Source organism: Bombina bombina, chromosome 7 (genome assembly GCF_027579735.1).
Source record: "Bombina bombina isolate aBomBom1 chromosome 7, aBomBom1.pri, whole genome shotgun sequence".
Lineage (NCBI taxonomy): Eukaryota > Metazoa > Chordata > Amphibia > Anura > Bombinatoridae > Bombina > Bombina bombina.
In genome coordinates, this window is record NC_069505.1 from 117111691 (window position 1) to 117134552 (window position 22862).

Genomic DNA, 22862 nt, shown 5'->3' on the forward strand with positions numbered 1-22862 from the left:
CAAACAGTGTGTGTGTGGACCGCTTACTTTGCGTTCCACTGTGAGGACCGGAAGTGTAAAGTGTAGTATTGTATCCGGTGTCCTCGATTTTATAAAAGATTTATATTGTTATTATATACATGTAAAGATCCTGTGTTGCTTGTTCTAAGCTACTAAATATGTGATAATGTTTCAAACTCTGTGTCTTTCTTGACAGTGTATCACACTCTAAGTGTATTGTAGCATTTGCGTACATTTATTTAGCCAGTGCCTAATATATTACACCTAAGCTCTTATATACATATATACATTACTTCCTGTTATCTGGATTACATCTCCCTTATTCGCATGTTACTGCTGCCTGTTGCGATGATCTGCGTGACAGGTTCGGTAGAGCTTGCTGTCATATTGTAGTTGTCATGGTGACCATTTGTTGTGCCGGTTCTACTTAGGCGGATTGATCTATTGGTTTACCTGTCTCAGTTTACGTTATCCTATAGCCGGTACATATTGCCTTCATGCCTCACTGTTAGCCTGGTTTTCATACATCTATATACCTCTTTTGCCTGTCCTAAAGTGTGTTAGTTAAAGGCATATATAGGGGCTGAACAGTATGCTCTGGCTCTTATTGTATATAGTGTCTGTATATTATCTCGAGTATGGGACATGTATTTCTAGAGCTGGCTATGTGGATTATGTGGTAGGTCCCCACCACTGAACTTTGATAACAGAAAAATATAATGAGCAACATGCTTCTATTTAAGTTTGTTTGATGCACTGTTTGTTTATGCTGATGATGGGGTAGATTACCCCGAAAACGTTTCATTAAAATTTACTACGTTTTTTTCACTAAAAGACCTGAGAGTGCGACCATTATTTTTGGATTATTGATTACATGTTGGCACCCAGGCGGATGACCATTGGAGGGTAACACTGTGTAACTGATGGGTTTTGATATTTTTATACAAGTGACCCCCTCAGCCTGATTTTTTCACTCGGTGAACTATAGTTTTGGAGTTGGCATTTGATCCTCGCTGTCAGTGCATACACTATAATATATTGGGATTCACGCTGAACATTGTTATTGTTTACAGCAAGTGCAGATATGGAACCAGTTCCCCTTACTCCTTTGACCCTTCCTCCCACTGGGACAAATACCATTGAACACGACCCGGATGCAGGAGCACAAGCCCGTGGGGCCCAGATCGGCACAGTCACGTACACCCCAGATGATGCGGCAAGAATCCTGTTCGCCCCTATCAGCAGAGCAACGACTGGTGAGACCCCTGTTAATATATACCATAACCTATTGAAACTTAAAAAACGAGAAACAGACCTAACACTACACGGTAGCTATCTCTCAGAATATCACAGGTTGAATCATATCCCTAGGGGGTTCAGGGTAAAAAATATCCCCACAATAGGCCGTGATAATCCTGAATTTAGAAGGAAATGGTGTCATATATTAAATAAGTGCTCCCTAGATCTTATCTTACTAGTAATAGAGGAAGTCACCACAATACTCAATAAGGTTAAAAATGAGATAGTGGCATTTGAACTAATACATAATGAAACACTTGCAGCAGATCAGCAAGAGAACTGGCTCACCAAATTACAGCAACAAGTTGATAAATATAAAACCGAATTAGCAGTATTCAAAAATAGAAAACTTGAGTCAGTGAAAGCAGACTACAGTAATGGTAGAGTCTATAAGTGGTTAACTAGTTCCTCAGAAGGTAGAGCCAGGAGACCCTTCCGACCTAGGAGAGTACAATTCACAACGGTTGACACCAGCGGTGCTGATTCATCTGAAACAGACACTAGCATTACAAGACATACACCCACATCACCAAATACATACCAGACGCAACCCCCATACCACCCCCCATACACACATAGGGGACAATCCACCCCAGACCATCATTTTTTAGGGGTTACCACGAGGTCACGCAGAGGAGGGGGAGGCATTATAGACCACACATCAGGAGGGCTAAGGGGCAGACACAGACCCACGCGCCGCAACAGACAGAGGACATAGTCATCAATCTTAGTAGGCATGCTCTCACAGCAGCAGAGAGTTCCATGCTGAATAAAGGTCTATCATTCATACCTAGTCACACGACCAATGAAATGGACCTTAAACTAGACTTGTATAAGTTAAACCGTACAATGAAAATTAAAGAATATTTTCAAAACGCCCCAATTAGACCAGAATTTACTGATCCTATCCATAAGTGCAAAAAGCCCAGTACATTTGAGCCAACAAACAGTAGTGCTAGCACCAAGACCTTTATGAGGCTAGTAGCACAGGATATGGAAACACAGATCAAGTCCAATAAATGGAGACACAACCTCACAGACACAGAAAGAGCAGCTATCAAAACTTTACAAAATGACCATGCTCTGGTCATCCGCCCTGCGGACAAAGGCGGGGCAATAGTCCTAATGAATTATGAGGATTATAAAGAGGACATACTTATGCAATTGACTGACAACAACACCTATAGTAAGCTACTAGGTGACCCTACGGTCAAATACAAGCAAGAACTGGATAGTATCCTTAAATTAGGATTTGAACAAGGATACCTAACGGAACAACTCTTTGAATACTGCACTACAACACATCCAAGAATCCCAATACTATACACCACCCCAAAAATACACAAAACCTTACACCACCCACCAGGGCGGCCCATAGTCTCCGCGGTACAATCACTCACACAGCCAGTGGCACAGGTAATAGACATATTTCTTCAACCCATTGTCAAGACTGTCAGATCATTCATTTCAGACACCAACGACCTTATTAGAAAGATGAGGGATGTGCGTGTGGAGACTGGTGACATCCTGGTCACCCTGGATGTCAACAGTCTCTACACTATCATCCCACACGATACAGGACTCTTGGCTACTAAACAACACCTCATAGACAGTACACTATATGAGGGACCGCCTATTGACTACTTGTTGACACTAATGGAATACTGCCTCACTAGAAACTATTTTCGCTTTGAGACAACTTTCTATTTGCAACTCACAGGCACTGCGATGGGGTCCAATATGGCCCCATCGTACGCCAACATATATATGTCTCAATTTGAGAACCAATTCCTATGGAGCACTGACACATCGCAGGTTGTCTACTACGCAAGATACATCGATGACGTGTTCATGGTGTGGCGTGGCGGACAACAGGCGCTACTAGAATGGTTTATGAAATGGAACAATACCCCTACACCAGTGAGATTTAAGATCACGCACCACCATAAGGAGATACAGTTCCTCGACCTCACAATTTACATAGATGGAAACTCCCTAGGCACCACACTCTACAGTAAGCCTACTGATAAAAATTCCATTTTAAGTGCAACAAGCTGTCACCCCCCAGCCCTACTAAAAGGGATAGTCAAATCACAGATGACTAGAGTAATGCGCAATAATTCAAACAGAGCCACAGGGGTCTCACAGTTACAGCTCATGCGGGACAAATTCTTACAGCGGGGATACAAGCAACAGATACTGGATAGTACCCTAAGAGAAGTCCTTCCACATACACAGGACAGTCTGATATATAAGGGGAATCCGACAGAGAAGCTGAATAAATTGATAATGGCAACAACGTTTTCACCAAACACCACACAAACTGGTAACATATTAAGAGATCACTGGCCAATAGTACAGTCTGACCCTAAATTGACCTTCACGCACAACCTGACACCAATGGTAGCATACCGGAGGGGAAGTAACCTCAAGGACAGCTTGGTACGCACAGACCCTAAATCAAGCTACATGGATACTGCCCATATTAACATCAAAGGCTCATACAGATGCCTAGGGTGCACAACATGTAATGGACTCATAACAACTAAAACCTTCCACCATCCTCATACGAATAAAGTATTTAAGATCAAGCACTCAATATCCTGTACTACAACATTTGTAGTCTACCTATTATTCTGTCCATGTGCCCGGTTCTATGTGGGCAAGACGAGCGGAACACTCCGCGATAGGATGGCTAACCACAGACGGGCAATACGATTGGCCTTAGAACAAGGAGGATCGGATCAACCAGTGGCCAGACACTGTGTCAACATGGGGCACCAGGTGTCCACCATCAGATATATCCTGATTGACCACATCCCCCCCCTCGATAGGGGTGGGGACAGAAACAAGGCCCTGCTTAGAAGAGAAGCTGAATGGATCTATAGATTGGGCACGGTGGCCCCAGGAGGGTTAAACTCACCCCCAGATTTTAGAACGCTCATTTAAGCTGAGATACATACTGGGCCATGGCAGATACACCTGGAGTAATTGGTGACAATGCACTGAGGGTCAGGCCTCGTGGGGGGTAGACCACGCAGGGCAGGGTGCACTATCTGGTGTTGGGGGAGCCATGGTAATGATTCCTCCAATGCAATAATACTCGGTATATTAATGCCTATAGCCAACAAGTTCTCATGTAGTCTTAAAACACTGAGCTTCTTTTACATCCATGGCAATCACATAGAGATTATCCACTAACACCAATCTAAGGTGACAACATCAAGGTGCGGAGAACAACCGATAGGAACATCAGAAAAGCCATAGGCCGAGGAACCATGGGCATATAACCATGACAAGAGATGACATCAACCATGGAACTAAGGATGATACCCCATACACCCTAGGGTCAGGTTGTGCCTACATCACGAAATAGGGACACTGCACTAGGATTGTCTAACTACGATGAAACCAATGGTTGCATTAAGGATGGACATCAATATATAAGCAACATGATACGGAGCAACTAAATGGACTTATAAGGCAACAATAGCTTTCTTTATTATACATTAAGAGAGCTAAGATGTGTGTATTAGATGTAAAGTGTATACAGACATAATAGAGATAGATACAGTATAATTTACAACAAGATCAAAAACCAACTATACATTACTAAAGTTAAGTGTGCAATGCAGCAGCAACAAAGAGGCTGCTGTTTATTTATTTGTTTATTTACTAGTTATTTCTGGATTCTTGTATTTTCTATCCATGCTATATGGTTTGATGCTTTTATTTTTCTGTTATCAAAGTTCAGTGGTGGGGACCTACCACATAATCCACATAGCCAGCTCTAGAAATACATGTCCCATACTCGAGATAATATACAGACACTATATACAATAAGAGCCAGAGCATACTGTTCAGCCCCTATATATGCCTTTAACTAACACACTTTAGGACAGGCAAAAGAGGTATATAGATGTATGAAAACCAGGCTAACAGTGAGGCATGAAGGCAATATGTACCGGCTATAGGATAACGTAAACTGAGACAGGTAAACCAATAGATCAATCCGCCTAAGTAGAACCGGCACAACAAATGGTCACCATGACAACTACAATATGACAGCAAGCTCTACCGAACCTGTCACGCAGATCATCGCAACAGGCAGCAGTAACATGCGAATAAGGGAGATGTAATCCAGATAACAGGAAGTAATGTATATATGTATATAAGAGCTTAGGTGTAATATATTAGGCACTGGCTAAATAAATGTACGCAAATGCTACAATACACTTAGAGTGTGATACACTGTCAAGAAAGACACAGAGTTTGAAACATTATCACATATTTAGTAGCTTAGAACAAGCAACACAGGATCTTTACATGTATATAATAACAATATAAAATCGAGGACACCGGATACAATACTACACTTTACACTTCCGGTCCTCACAGTGGAACGCAAAGTAAGCGGTCCACACACACACTGTTTGGAGACACCACACTGAGAAATTTATACACACAGGTATTTCTGATTTACTTTTGATTTGTTTAATGAGCAACATGCTTCTATTTAAGTTTGTTTGATGCACTGTTTGTTTATGCTGATGATGGGGTAGATTACCCCGAAAACGTTTCATTAAAATTTACTACGTTTTTTTCACTAAAAGACCTGAGAGTGCGACCATTATTTTTGGATTATATATATATATATATATATATATATATATATTTCATCTGAAAGGCACCCCCTATGTTGGTTTATATTCAGTTTATCAATCATTTTGTGAAATAACACAGAGAGCTGAAATTTGACCTTTTAAAAAGATTGCAGATAAACCCTTATCTAAAATCTCTTGAAAAAATCTAAACTTACGAGCTGACCCATCTTTGGTTCAGAACCTGGGTAGCGCTTGCTGATTGGTGGCTAAATTCAGCCACCAATCAGCAAGCGCTATCCAGGGTTCTGAACCAAAAATAGTCCAGCTCGTAAGCTTACATTTCTGCTTTTTCAAATAAAGATACTAAGAGAACGAAGACAATTTGATAATAGGAGTAAATTAGTAAGTTGCCTAAAATTGCATGCTCTATCTGAATCATGAAAGAAACAGAATTTATGCTTACCTGATAAATTACTTTCTCTTACGGTGTATCCAGTCCACGGATTCATCCTTACTTGTGGGATATTCTCAATCCCTACAGGAAGTGGCAAAGAGAGCACACAGCAGAGCTGTCCATATAGCTCCCCTCAGGCTCCGCCCCCCAGTCATTCGACCGACGGTTAGGAGAAAAAGGAGAAACCATAGGGTGCAGTGGTGACTGTAGTTTTATAAAAATAAATTTGAACCTGACTTAATTGCCAGGGCGGGCCGTGGACTGGATACACCGTAAGAGAAAGTAATTTATCAGGTAAGCATAAATTCTGTTTTCTCTTACATGGTGTATCCAGTCCACGGATTCATCCTTACTTGTGGGATACCAATACCAAAGCTTTAGGACACGGATGAAGGGAGGGAACAAGTCAGGTAACCTAAACGGAAGGCACCACTGCTTGCAAAACCTTTCTCCCAAAAATAGCCTCCGAAGAAGCAAAAGTATCGAATTTGTAAAATTTGGCAAATGTATGCAGTGAAGACCAAGTCGCTGCCTTACAAATCTGTTCAACAGAAGCCTCATTCTTGAAAGCCCATGTGGAAGCCACAACTCTGGTGGAATGAGCTGTAATTCGTTCAGGAGGCTGCTGTCCAGCAGTCTCATAAGACAATCGGATGATGCTTTTCAGCCAAAAGGAAAGAGAGGTAGCAGTCGCTTTCTGACCTCTCCTCTTACCAGAATAGACAACAAACAAGGATGATGTTTGTCTGAAATCTTTAGTTGCATTTAAATAGAATTTTAAAGCACGAACCACATCAAGATTGTGTAACAGTCGTTCCTTCTTAGAAACTGGATTAGGACACAGAGAAGGAACAATGATTTCCTGGTTAATATTCTTATTAGAAACCACTTTTGGAAGGAAACCAGGTTTGGTACGCAAAACAACCTTATCTGCATGGAACACCAGATAGGGTGAATTACACTGCAAGGCAGACAATTCAGAAACTCTTCCAGCAGAAGAAATAGCTACCAAAAACATAACTTTCCAAGATAACAACTTAATATCTATGGAATGTAAAGGTTCAAACGGAACCCATTGAAGAACTGAAAGAACTAAATTTAGACTCCATGGAGGAGCCACAGGTCTGTAGACAGGCTTGATTCTATCTAGGGCCTGTGCAAACGCCTGAACGTCTGGTACAGCTGCCAGACGCTTGTGTAACAGGATAGACAGAACAGATATCTGTCCCTTTAAAGAACTAGCTGACAAACCTTTCTCCAATCCTTCTTGGAGAAAAGACAATATCCTTGGAATCCTAATCTTACTCCACAAGTAACCCTTGTATTCACACCAACAAAGATATTTCCGCCATATCTTATGGTAAATTTTCCTGGTGACAGGCTTTCTGGCCTGGATCAGAGTATCTATAACTGATTCAGAGAACCCACGCTTAGCTAGAATTAAGCGTTCAATCTCCAAGCAGTCAGTTGCAGAGAAACTAGATTTGGATGCTTGAATGGACCTTATATTAGAAGATCCTGCCTCGATGGCAGTTTCCATGGTGGAACCGATGACATGTCCACTAGGTCTGCATACCAAGTCCTGCGTGGCCACGCAGGAGCTATTAGGATTAACGAAGCCTTCTCCTGTTTGATTCTGGCTACTAGCCGAGGGAGAAGAGGAAACGGTGGAAAGACATAAGCTAGACTGAATGACCAAGGTGCTACTAAAGCATCTATCAATGCCGCCTTGGGATTCCTGGACCTGGATCCGTAAAGGGGAAGTTTGGTGTTCTGACGGGACGCCATCAGATCCAACTCTGGAATGCCCCATAGCTGGGTCAGCTGAGCAAAAACCTCCGGGTGGAGTTCCCACTCCCCCGGATGGAAAGTCTGACGACTCCGAAAATCTGCCTCCCAGTTGTCTACTCCTGGGATGTGAATTGCAGATAGATGGCAGGAGTGATCCTCCGCCCATTTGATGATCTTCGTTACTTCCTTCATCGCTAGGGAACTCTTTGTTCCCCCCTGATGATTGATGTACGCTACAGTCGTGATGTTGTCCGACTGAAATCTGATGAATTTGGCCTCCGCTTGTTGAGGCCATGCCTGGAGCGTATTGAATATCGCTCTCAGTTCCAAAATGTTTATCGGAAGAAGAGATTCTTCCCGAGACCATAGACCCTGAGCTTTCAGGGAGTCCCAGACCGCACCCCAGCCTAACAGACTGGCATCGGTCGTGACAATGATCTACTCCGGTCTGCGGAAGCTCATTCCCTGAGACAGGTGATCCTGAGACAACCAGCAGAGAAGAGAGTCTCTGGTTTTCTGGTCCATTTATATCTGAGGAGACAAATCTGCATAATCCCCATTCCACTGTTTGAGCATGCACAGCTGCAGTGGTCTTAGATGAATTCGGGCAAAAGGGACAACGTCCATTGCCGCAACCATTAATCCGATTACCTCCATGCACTGAGCCATAGGAGGCCGAGGAATGGAATGAAGAACTCGGCAAGTAGTTAAAAGCTTTGACTTCCTGACTTCTGTCAGAAATATTTTCATTTCTACCGAGTCTATTAGTGTTCCCAGGAAGGAAACCCTTGTGAGCGGGGACAGAGAACTCTTTTCTACGTTCACCTTCCACCCGTGAGACCTTAGAAAGGCCAGAACAATGTCCGTAGGAGCCTTGGCTCTGTGAAAAGACGACGCCTGTATTAAGATGTCGTTTAGGTAAGGTGCTACTGCAATGCCCCGTGGTCTTAGTACCGCTAGAAGAGACCCTAGCACCTTTGTGAAAATTCTGGGAGTGGTGGCCAACCCGAAAGGAAGGGCCATGAACTGGTAATGCATGTCCAGAAAGGCGAACCTTAGGAACTGATGATGATCCTTGTGGATCGGAATATGTTGGTACGCATCCTTTAGATCCACGGTAGTCATATATTGACCTTCCTGGATCATCGGCAAGATTGTCCGAATGGTTTCCATTTTGAAAGATGGAACTCTGAGGAATTTGTTTAGAATTTTTAGATCCAGGATTGGCCTGAAAGTTCATTCCTTTTTGGGAACTACAAACAGGTTTGAGTAAAAACCCAGTCCTTGTTCTGCAATTGGAACTGGGTGTATCACTCCCATCTTTAGAAGATCTTCTACACAGCGTAAGAAAGCCTGTTTCTTTGTCTGGTCTGAAGACAAACAAGAAATGTGGAACCTTCCCCTTGGGGGAGAGTCCTTGAATTCTAGAAGATACCCCTGAGCAACAATTTCTAATGCCCATGGATCTGGAACATCTCTTGCCCAAGCCTGAGCAAAGAGAGAAAGTCTGCCCCCTACTAGATCCGGTCCCGGATCAGGGGCTACCCCTTCATGCTGTCTTAGTAGCAGGCACAGGCTTCTTGGCCTGTTTACCCTTATTCCAGCCCTGCAAGGGTTTCCAGGTTGCTTTAGGCTGGGAAGCATTATCTTGCTTTGCTGCAGCACAGGTTGCAGCAGGTCCGCTCCTGAAGTTGCGAAAGGAGCGAAAATTAGCCTTGTTTTTGGCCTTAAACTGTCTATCCTGCGGGAGGGCATGGCCCTTCCCCCTAGTGATATCCGCTATAATTTCTTTCAACTCGGGACCAAAAAGGGTCTTTCCCTTGAAAGGAATGTTTAGTAACTTTGTTTTGGACGACACGTCAGCCGACCATGATTTAAGCCAAAGCGCTCTTCTCGCCATAATGGCAAAACCCGAATTTTTCACTGCTAACTTAGCTAATTGGAAAGCGGCATCAGTGATAAAAGAATTAGCCAGCTTTAGAGCATGAATTCTATCCATGACTTCGTCATATGAAGTCTCCCTCTGGAGCGACTCCTCCAGCGCCTCAAACCAAAAAGCCGCTGCAGTAGTTACAGGAATAATGCAGGCAATTGGCTGAAGAAGGAAACCTTGCTGAACAAACAATTTCTTCAACAAACCTTCCAATTTTTTATCCATAGGATCTTTAAAAGCACAACTGTCTTCTATTGGTATAGTTGTACGCTTAGCAAGTGTTGAAACTGCTCCCTCTACCTTAGGGACCGTCTGCCACGCGTCCCGCCTGGGGTCATTTATGGGGAACATTTTCTTAAAGATAGGGGGGGGAACAAAAGGAACACCTGGTCTCTCCCACTCCCTAGTCACAATATCTGCCACCCTGTTCGGGATCGGAAACGCATCAGTGTATACAGGAACCTCTAAAAACTTGTCCATTTTACACAATTTTTCTGGGACCACCATGGGGTCACAATCATCCAGCGTAGCTAAAACCTCCTTAAGCAGGACGCGGAGGTGTTCCAACTTAAATTTAAATGCTAAGGAATCTGACTCTGCCCGCTGAGAAATTTTTCCTGCGTCAGAAATTTCTCCCTCGGACAGACCATCCCTCACTGCCACTCCAGAGTGTTGTGAGGGTACAACAGATAAATCATCCAAAGCTTCTGAATGCTCATCCTCTGTTCTTAAATCTGAGCTATCACGCATCTTTGGAAAAACTGGCAGTTTGGATAGAAAGGCCGCAAGGGAATTATCCATGACTGCTGCTAATTGTTGTAATGTAATAGGGGCCAATGCGTTAGAGGTACTAGGCAACGCTTGCGCGGGCATAACTGATGTCGACACATGGGGAGAGGAAGGAGGACTATCCTCATTACCTTCCGTCAAAGAATCATCTTGGGCTACATTTTTAAGCGTCACTGCATGGTCATTAAAATTTTAGATACCTTAGCACACTTTAAACACAAATGCAATGGGGGTACCGCCATGGCTTTTAAACACATAGAACAGGGTCTATCTGTAGGCTCAGACATGTTAGACAGACTTAGACAGCACTCAAATACAGTAAAATATACTTTTTGAAAAAACGGTACTGTGCCTTTAAATAATAAAAAGCGCACACTTTTTTACCAAATCACAAAAAAAATCCAATCTTTTATGAAATTTTCCCCATATGATCCTAATGCTTTTCAAGACAATTAACCCCTTATTGCCCAAAAGGGAGCAATTTGAAGCAGGCCACCGGTTTAACACACTACAGCACCAAGCCACAGTCTCTGCTGTGGCCCTACCTTCCTTGGGGATTAGTTTTGGACGAAAATAAGCCTCCCTGGAGTCCTCCTGCAATCTCTGGACTCTACACGTGAAGCTGCATGAAGCTGTCTTGCAAAAGAACTGCGCAACTGAGGCGCGAAAATTAGGCCCCCTCCCTCTTCACTCCGGAGTTGTGGGGCCTTCCTAAGCCAAATTAGGTGTCTAAAAATATGCCAGGCGTATAATAACCCCAAAAAGTGTTCCAAACGTAATAAACACTTGTGCCAACATCAGATTATAGCAATAAAATAATCGATTTTCCCCAAAACAGTGTCCACCAGTGATTTAAGCCCTTTTACTAAGCTATCCTCTATACTAAGTCTCAGAATATGGCTAACCTTCCCGCATGGGGATTTCTGTCAGTCTTCTAGCATTACCAAGTCTTGTTAGAAAAAAAGTGACTGAGCATACCTTAAGCAGTTAAGCCTGCAAACTGTTCCCCCCAACTGAAGTTCTCCGGTACTCAACAGTCCTGCGTGGGAACAGCAATGGATTTTAGTTACAACATGCTAAAATCTTTTTCCTCTCAGCAGAAATCTTCATCACTTTCTGCCTCAGAGTAAATAGTACAAACCGGCACTATTTTAAAATAACAAACTCTTGATTGAAGAAATAAAAACTACAAATCTAAAACCACATTCACTTTACCCTCCCGTGGAGATGCTACTTGTTAGAGCGGCAAAGAGAATGACTGGGGGGCGGAGCCTGAGGGGAGCTATATGGACAGCTCTGCTGTGTGCTCTCTTTGCCACTTCCTGTAGGGATTGAGAATATCCCACAAGTAAGTATGAATCCGTGGACTGGATACACCATGTAAGAGAAAACAAAATTAGGTTCACTATCCATTTAACTGCAAAGGGCTCCAATGCACTTCTATATATGTCTATATATGTATAAATATGTTTTTGTGTGTTTATATGTGTGTATATATGTCTGTAAATACATAAATACACATATAAATACCTAAATACATATGTAAACACATATATACATAAATATATACATACATATTTAGACATGTATATGAATGTATCTGTATGTTAAAGTCTTTTGCCTGCCTGATGAAACAGCCCTGAGTAGGCTGAGAAATGCGTCGCTGTGTTAATAAAGATTTTTTATATTTTTATACACTTGCTACTGTGTGGTTTATCACCTCCTGTGATAATTACTTTACTGTTCCTGGTCCCTGCTGAGGATTGTCTTTGCATTAGTCTACTGGGCGACGATTTGGTTCCAGTTTGCTGAGATTGCACCTACAGGTGCCTACCATCTTGTAAGTGCAAGCATTTGGGTTTATTTTCTCCTTGTCCAGATGATATTGGGCCATGTTGGTTTGCTTTCTCTTACACCCATAGGCACATGAATACTGGATTTTCAGAGGATATTTGACTGTCTCTGCGCCAAGAATACAGTGTGCTGGACCACTGTGAAGTTTCAGCCCGCTCCATTAGCACCAGTTGGGTGCTTTATGTTTGTGAGTGTTCACATTCTCTTGTGCTGCTATTTTTATCTGTATTGGCGATATTAGGCCGTGGTGGCACCTCTGTTTTTTACTCTCTTTTAGATTCTTAACAACAGGATAGCCATCCTTTGACAGAGTTCTGCCTCAACGTCCGGAATTTTTTATCACCCTGGATTTATAGACATTTACATTTTTCTTTTGATTTTATTTTTGTATATTTTTTATTATTACTATTGTTATTATCATTGTTGTTATCATTATTGTTTTTATTTTATTTCATTTATGGTACTTAGGATTTTACTATAGTTTTATATCTGTTGACACTATCATTTGCTATAGTGTATAGCTTATACCATTGCATGATTATTCATTTTTTAAGTACCACTTACATCACATACACATTTGGAACTGAGGAAGCGCCCCCTAAGAGCGTGGTGTGATGTGAGCACACACCACTCTCTCTCTAAAACAACAAAAGTTTGTTAAAGGAAAAGATGGAGCTTGTACCAAGATAATGCCCAGGTAAGGAGCCAACAAAATTCCTTGGACTCGAATTACAGACAAGAGCATTTCCAGAAGTCTAGAAAAATTCTGGTAGCAGAAGTCAGACAAAATGGAAGAGCAACAGACTAAAAATGCCCTAAAAAGGCAAAATGAAGAAAAGGATAATGATCCTTGTAGATAGGAAAATGAAGGTAAGCATCCTTTAACTCTATTGTGGACATAAAATGCCCTTGTTGAATAAGGGGAAGGATAGTTCAAATTATTTCCATTTTAAAAGTAGGAACCCTGAGAAATTTGTTTAGAGTTATCCAGGATTGGCCTCAAAGATCCATTGATCTTGTAAACTAAAAAGAGGTTGGAATAAAAATATTGGCCTTATTCTAGAATCGTAACTGGACCTATAACACCCATGAGTTCTAAATCCAAATACAAAGAAAGAAAGCATGAACCTTCACACAGGGTTCTTTGTAACATGTGACAGAAGAAACCTTCCTCTAGGAGGTCTTTAGCTGAAACCCATTTTTTTTACTTTTGAGAAACTAGCGTAAAAAGGCTTTTTGGACTGCATAGATCTATGCCTCCTCTGAGTGGCTAGGAATTGTATCCTAGGCATAATGGATTGTGGACTCTCACCACCTTACGAAAGAAAACAACTTGTTAACAATCCTGTGCAAGGAAAATTGTATACTGTAATGTATATGTACTGTATAAATATAGGCAATTGCACTATTTTAAAAAATATATATTATGCCTAGTTTTAAATAATATTTAAAGTAATACCTCAATATGCATTCTGGGAGGAAATCTGAGAATTATGTAAATGAAGAAGAGTGCAAACAATGGCGGTCTATGTTGGGGCAAACACACTCCTGGTCTTTTATACTGAATCCCAATTCTTGTTGGCAGAGGAGGTTGAAAATTGTGCCATACCGATGCCTAGGAGTGCTATCACACTGCCTAGCCACATCATGGGCTACCAAACTCTACCCACTGCATGCCCAGCACTGTCTACTGACTCCACCCACCACTGACCCCACTCTCACTGGCCTCCAACTCAATCCCCAGCCTCCTTGCCCCGTGTATGGAGGTCTGCAGAGTATTTGCCCCCAATCCCCTACATTCAATTTAAAATTCACCACTGGGTGTGAGATTTATAAGTTTCTTTGGGCCAAAACTCACTAATAGCTGTTCCTACAAGGTTAAGCTTCTCATATTTATTCATTTCCATTTTTTAATGTGAACTTGTATCTGACAAGATTAATCTAGCCCCAGTCATGAGTTTTACTTAATCTAGGTCATTGTCCATGACAGAAATCCAATCACATCCTCCAACAAACTAATATGGATTTCAAACAAATGAAAATACAAAAAACAACATAAGGAGCATTGTGATCTTAACCTAGACAAATAATCAGACATATATTAAAGGAATAAAAAGTCACAAAGCATTTTGTTGTGTGATTACATTAATAACTTACCTTCATTTTATAGCTTTATACAGAGTGCATGGCTTGTGTATTGGCTATACAGATACAGTATAAAGAGCAGCCAGCTTGTGCTTTGTATCCAATCCTCCCAGAGTGATAGAACACATGAACAAGTGCATTTATCTATTAAAATTTGTGTATGATTGTAATTAAAGGGACATAAACTCCAATTTTTTCTTTTATGATTAATATAGAACATACAGTTTTAAACAACTTTCCAATCTACTTCTGTTATCAAATTTGCTTTGTTTCATGTTATCCTTTGTTGAAAAGCAGGAAGGTAAGTTCAGGAGTGTGCACGTCTCTGCAGAACTATATGGCAGCAGTTCTTCAACATTAGCCTGAGCACTAGATGGCAGCGCTACTTCCTGTCATGTGCTTCAGGCATGTGCATGCTACCTACATAGATATATCTTCAACAAAGAATAACATGAAAACAAAGCAAATTTGATAATAGAAGTAAATTGGAAAGTTTTGCTAAAATTGCTTCATGTCCCTTTAAATAGACCACTAAATACAGCAGAAATGAATAATTGTCAAAAACACAATATAAAGACAATAGTACTCTGAATTTCAAATGAGTAGTAGAATATTCTGGCAAATTTTAAAGTTAATACAATTTTCTTTCCCCCTCTATCATGTAACAGCCATCAGCCAATCACAAAATGCATACATACGTATATATTCTGTGCTTTTGTGCACATTCTCAGTAGGAACAGGAGCCTTGGAAAACTGGCACAAAAAGAATGTGCACATTTGGATAATGGAAGTTTATTATAAAGATCTTTTTTACAATTGCATTCTTAATCTGAATCATGAAAGCATGACTTAAAGGGACATGAAACCCCAAAAATGTCTTTCATGATTTAGGTAGCACATACAATTTTAAACAGCTTTCCAGTTTTCTTCTATTATTAGATTGGCTTCATTCTTTTAGTATCATTTGTTGAAGTAGCAGCAATGCACTACTGGTTTCTGACTGAACACATGGGTGAGCCAATGAAAATAGGCATAAATATGCAGCCACCAATCAGCAGCGAGAACCTAGGTTCTCTGCTGCTCCTGAACTTACCTAGATAAACCTTTCAGCAAAGGATAACAAGAGAAGGAAGCAAATTAAATAGTAGAAGTAAATTGGGTACATTTGGGGTTTTATATCCCTTTAATTTTTTTTACAGATTCAGTTTAAGCTCAGCTATAGATAGACCTCATTATATGGGATTAAAAGTGTTTGTATCCCAGGACAACGTCCTAAAACAAGATGATTACACTCTATAGACACTATATACACTTCGGCACACAAATAGAGTGCAACAGGTATAGGATTTAGTGGATTGCCATTTAACAGAATATAATCTTTTTACCTTATACTGTGGTATACAGTAACTCAAATACCATATCAATAGCCAATAAAAATAATTGCAAATAGTAGTAAAAAGCAAGGCAGCATCTATTTTATAGAGCAACATAATTAATTGAGTATAGAGAAAAAGTATATTGTAATTAGCAGAAAATATGTTTGTAGACAACGTATACTGCTGTTTTAGTGCTCATTGGTTGAGAAAGCCTTTCCTGCACTAAAATTAAAAGTTACTTTATTTAGCACAGGAATTTATCATTTAAAGAAATTATAATTCATTTATTTACATTAAATAGCTTTTCATGCTTCTTTAATAGACCTCACTTTATATAATAAATCAAGAATAGAGAATGACAGACAGCAAGGGCAAGACAGAAACAGGAACATATGGAGCAATTTGTGTGGTTTGTTTACCTATATAGCATGTTGTTTTGGTACAATGCACAAATAATAGCAAATACCAGATAACAAGAATCAAATATTGAGAATGGAAAGAAAATCACTGGATGTTTTCCCCCCACTTCCTATTGTTCTTGTAATAAATATCTTAGCCTTCAGCGACCCAAAAACCCTCTGGTTTATGCTACCAATTTCCTTTCATTTTGTTACTCCTTCAAATATTTTGGATACCAATTTCAATACATTTGTGAAGCTATTTCCTTTGCAAATTCTTATTTTTATTAAAAAGACCTTTTGATAAAGATGTGAAGAATATTACTTCCTGAAAACGGAAAATAGACATTTATTTGAAGATATAAGGTTAATATGGAATCAGTTATTAAAGTAACCTGTGTTATATTTTTGGTAGTTTTTGACCAGATCAAAGATAAATTAAAATTCTGATGGGTTCTCAGGTTAGGTATACTAATAATTATTATTATAAAAGAGTTATATATCAAGAAAGAAGTAAGATTGTCACCACCAGATCGATAATAATGTATGGAAGTTTGAATCTTTCTTTATTTTTCTTTTTAAACGTAAGCTATTGTAATATGTCTTTAATTCTTTCATCTTTTGTATATTTATTATAATTTTTATATTAATTAATTTAAAAAGACTATTTGATAAACATTATTTGTTAAAAGAAAAGCAAGTGATCAGAATGGGGTTGTGCTCAATAAGCAAAGACAGACTCAACATTTCTAGAAACAGTGGAAAGGTCCCAAAATGGCATGAAAATGACATTCTCCAACCATCAACTGTCCTTTTTCCTTTCCTTTAATTGATTTACTATTTTGAAGTTCATTATAATTTTCATTATTATTATATATTTTTGTGTAGTACCACAACATTCCGTAGCATACTAAGTGTTCTACAAATACCTTATAATAATAATAATGTGTATGATACACTAAGGTTGCATATCAGATGGGAAAGTATAGGCGTACATCGGCATTTTCCTCATCATTAATGTCTACAGAGTATATGGTGCATCCCGAGAACTCTAAGCAACCTCGTCAGGATGGTAGTAAGTAATGTAGTATATAGGGATTGTTGGTTAAAGGACCAATTAATGCAGTAGAATTGCATAATTAACGTGCTTAATAAAAAGACAATGATTTAACACCTACTCTGAATTTCAAATAAGCAGTACATTTTTTTCCTGAGAAATTAATTTTTTCTCCCATTTGCCGGCCCCCTGTATCATGTGACAGAGATAAGCCAATCACAGACTAGTATAGGTATACTCTGAGTTTGTGCACATGCTCAGTAGGATCTTATTCCCCAGAAAGTGTGAATATAAAAAGAATGTGAAAAATTTGATAAGGGAAATAAATTGGAAAGTTTCTTAAAACTGCTGCTTTTCTGAATAATCATAAAACTTTATTTTGACTTTAGTGTCCCTTTAAATTAACACATTTTATATATTGTAACACCGCTTCTGTATCTCCTCCCATGGTACACTTCTGTTTGCACCAAGTCTTTTCTCTTCTTGAGTTGGTTACAGAGACATTTGGGAGGTATTAAAACCTTATGACTTCCCTTTAAAAAAGGCAGTAAAGTCAAAATAAAACTTTCATTTTGTTTAGATTTTGAAAGTTATTTAAAAAAATGCTCTAATTTATGTTTATTATCCAATTTGCTTTGTTGTTTTGGTATCCTTTATTGATGAGAAAACCTGGGTGGGTAGGTGTGACTCTATGGTAGCACAGTTTGCAAAAATGTTTGTAGTAATGTTATACATTGTTGCAAACACTTCTGCCATAGAGTGCTAAAGTCACGTCCATGTTTCTGAGTCTCCTCAGGCTTATACTTCACCAAAGGATACCTAAATATTGTTCTTTTTTTTATTGCATGCTCTAACTTAATTGTGAAAGTTTAATTAGTCCCTAAATAACACTTAAAAAATTAACAGGTTGACCAGTTCACGATAGAGCATTATTTGGGTGTTTAAATAAATAGTTTGAGAAGCGCTAAATAAGCTTAAGACACAATTTATTTAAACACAATTTATTTAAACACTATGTGCTATCTGATAAAATACATCAAACCTTATTTTGATCGAAAATATAAAAAAACAGAAATCAATTATTACACTATATTTAAAATGAATTAATTAGATAAAATCCATATGTTGGCCAATATAGGACACGTGATCGCTAAGGGGAATATAAGTGATTGTGTTGTGTGAAGAGAGAGTATTATACTACTATATCATTGTGTCTATTATCTGAAGCATTTTATGTGTTTTAATGTGGAGTGCACACTCTGAATATGGATTTTATCTAATTAATTCATTTTAAACATAGTGTAGTAATTGATTTCTGTTTTTTTATATTTTAGATCAAAATAAGGTTTGATTTGATGTATTTTATCAGATAGCACATAGTGTTTAAATAAATTGTGTCATATAAATTGTGTCTTAAGCTTATTTAGCGCTTCTCAAACTATTTATTTATTTATTCATATGAGATTTAACTGTAACACAGGTACAGTGTATTGAGAAGCTTGACACCTTCTTTCCTGATACCGTGATTATATATTTTTATTATTTGGGTGTTTAAAGGGATATTATAATACCCAAATGCTAAATTACTTAAAAGTGTTGCAGCATAACTGTGAAAAGCTGAGAAGAAAATATCACCTGAACATCTCTATGTAAAAAAAGTAAGATATTTTACCTCAAAAAATGTCAGCTCATCGGAGTAAGTGCTCTATGAACAGTTATCCTTCAGCTACTGTCAGCTGCATGTTGCAAAAATAAAATAAAAATCCGCAGCGAATCAGCTTCATCAGTACTGAGGTTACACTTTACTGTGATCTCATGAGAAATCTCACAAGATTTAATAGTAAGCTTCCTTATAACGAGGAGGGGAATAACATGGGTGTAGTAAAAAACAAAAATTGAGATATACTTCCTTACTGGGTAAACTTATCAGTGGCTATGGCTTCAACTATCATCTCTATGCTGATGATACTCAGATCTACCTATCCACCCCTGATTTCTCTCCTTCTGTCCTTTCCCACATCAGTGTCTGCTTATCTGGCATTTCTTCCTGGATGGCCTCTCACCACCTAAAATTCAACATGAACAACCCGATCTAGTTCTACTCCAGTTTCTAACTTTACTATCACTGTTGGCGACAGCACTATCCCCACATCACCCCAAGTCCGCTGCCTAGGAGTTACACTTGACTCCAATCTGTCCTTCATACCCCACATCCAATTGCTCTCTTCATCATGTCGCAACCACCTACGCAATATCTCCAAAATTTGTCCTTTTCTGAGTGCTGAAACTACTAAACCGCTGATCCATTCCCAAGTAATTTCCCCGCTTGACTACTGTAATAAAACTACTAACTGGCCTTCCTCTCTCCTGCCTCTCCCCGCTTCAATCCATCCTAAATGCCTCTGCTAGGCTAATCCACCTTTCCCGATGCTCTGTATCTGCTGCACCCCTCTGTGAGTCCCTTCACTGGCTCCCCATTCCCAGCAGAATCAAATTCAAAATTCTCACTCTAACCTTCAAAGTCCTTACCAACGCAGCCCCCCCACCTGTACTCACTCATCAACAAATATACTCCAGCCCGTCCCCTAAGATCCAACATTGATTTACTCCTTGCATCTTCTACCATCACCTCCTCCCATGCTAGACTACAGGACTTATCTTGTGCGGCATCAACCCTCTGGAACGCACTTCCTCGAGCTGTCATACTTTCCCCCAACCTCTCCTCCTTTAAACGCTCCCTAAAGACCTTCTTGTTCAGGGAAGCCTATCACCAAATCAATTACTAATGAATTCCACTTGCCTAATAGTTGCCCTCATCTAACTCCACACTAACATCATTCCCACCTTTGCAGTCCCCACCTCCTGTTTCTCACCCTCCTACCCATCTAGATTGTAAGTTCCCACAGGAACAGGGCCCCCAATTCCCCCTGTATTTGTTTGACTGGTGTCTCATATCGTACTGTACTTTTATCTTTCTTACCCATGAACAGCGCTGCAGAATCTGTTGGCGCTTTATAAATAAAGAATAATAATAATAATAATATAACACTCCTAAGTGCACATACCAGATGCACTCTTCTTTGAAAGTCCTGGGACTAGCATCCTGACTAGCTGCTGAAAGTCCCTTTACAATGTGATGTGGCTACTGAAGAAATTTTGAGGTAAAATATCTTCCTTATTTACATAAAGATACTGAGGTGTTTTTTTTCCAGTCAGCTTTTTACAGATATGCTGCATCACTTTCCAGAGCTTTAAGAGTTGCATATCATGTCCCTTTAAAAAAAAAAAAACAAAGAAAAAAAAAAGTTTTCAACTGAAATTTTTTTTAAACCTAAAGCTGTTTAAACTGGGTTAAAACTAATAGGAAGTGCAAATGTTTGCACAACTCAACCCTCGGGGCAGATTGCTCACTTCCTCAAGCATGAAAACAAATTTGAATACACATTTTGTATCTGGAGTGAAAAGGGTTTGTCATTACTGCTCTAGAGGGAGTATTTGAGTTTAAATCCTGCACACGTTGATTGGCTACAACCGAAACACCCATAAAAGCCATTTTACTTCTCAATAAAATGTAAGCTTAATAAACAGGTTTGTAATTTAAACTTTCTATTTTAAAAGCATAAAATAAAAAAACATGAATAATATATGAAAAAATAAAATACATAACTGTATATGCATATTTCTCTAATATGACACACACTTTCTATGCTATTGTCATAATTTTGCTTTAAAACATTTTGGGCCAGATTACAAGTGGAGTGCAAATGTTTGTACGCAAACAATATCGGGTTTTCATGATCGTTTTCACGCAGGTTAAATTGCGCTGGTGGTATAAGTTGAATATAAACGCAATAGTTTGAGCGCAATTCAAGTTAACGTTCGTCAAGTTAGCGTGTATTTAGAGCTGTGGTTAACTGTTTTGCAAAACAAAAAAGTCTCACATAACACATCAAAAATACATTACAAAGTACAGTTACACTCATAATAACAACATCTAATATAATTATTGAAAAAAGAAATTGCACAAAAAAGTTATAAGTGCTCAAACATACAAGGTCTTAGAAAAAAAAAGGCAGGCAAAGGACTTCAATATTGAGATCTCTTCATGTCGGGTTAGCACACAAGTTGGGTGTTAGGTTTTTTCCCCACTTTTTTGGCTCTATTGACTTCTATGGGGTATACGTTATCGCACACGCAACATTCTAATTCCGCTAGAAGTAAGCTGTTTGCTTGCGTCGGGTTAGCATATCTTTTTACTTTTAACTTGTAATACGAGCAAAACCCGACACTCACAAAAAGTTTATTTCTAGCGCAATTAGCGTTCTAGCGAAAGCGCTAAATAGTGCTCAACTCGTAATCTGGCCCTTTATAGATACCAATTTTACAGATAATTTTTATGCTATAGGCATCATCAAAAACAAATGTGAATCAAATTAAAAACGGACATTAATTTCCTTGATCACCAAAAGGTTAGAAAAACAGCACACCTTCTCTGCTTGTAGTGGGGCACGGAATAAAGGACTTGCCAGGTCCCAGCCAATCCAAGTATAAAGAATATTCCAGCCTCCAATTTCTTTAAAAGACCTTTATTTCATATAGGGTCCTGAGTAGAAATTACAACGTTTCAAGCCTAAACAGGCTCTTAATCATGTATTAATTTCCTTGACACATTTTAAAAGTTAAAGGGACAGTATACTATAAAATTGTTTTTCCCTTAATGTGTTTCCAATTACTTTTTATACCAGCTGCAGAGTATAAAATATATGAGATTTGCTTTTTAAGGTTTATTTGTGTATATGAAATAGCTTATTTTGTGTTTTTAAGCCACAACCGAATAAAATGGGTGGAGCTTGTAGGTATAATCAGATCTCATTACTTTATCACATTGTGTACATATACATGTGTCTTTATCTTATATCTGTCCATAAACCAAAGACCAATACTTGGAGAGAACAATAGAAAATTAACATTTTATTACATTATCTCTTCTATACCCCACTGGGGGCGCGATCCGATATCGATCGCAGTTTGCGGCGCAAGCGAGGGAACCGGCGTCGCCCGCAGTTTCAGCTCGCAACTCGAGCCATCCCATATAGGTCGCCGTCAGATGCTAACGTGCCGTAAGTCTCACAAACCAGCGATGTCCAGAAATCTGCGTAAGT

At 39.3% G+C, this 22862-nt stretch overlaps 1 protein-coding gene across 1 annotated transcript in view; it reads right to left on the reverse strand.

The window, feature by feature from the left end:
• MICAL2 (microtubule associated monooxygenase, calponin and LIM domain containing 2) overlaps positions 1-22862 on the reverse strand; it is a 529879-nt gene that overhangs the window by 202182 nt on the left and 304835 nt on the right. The window lies entirely within an intron of this gene.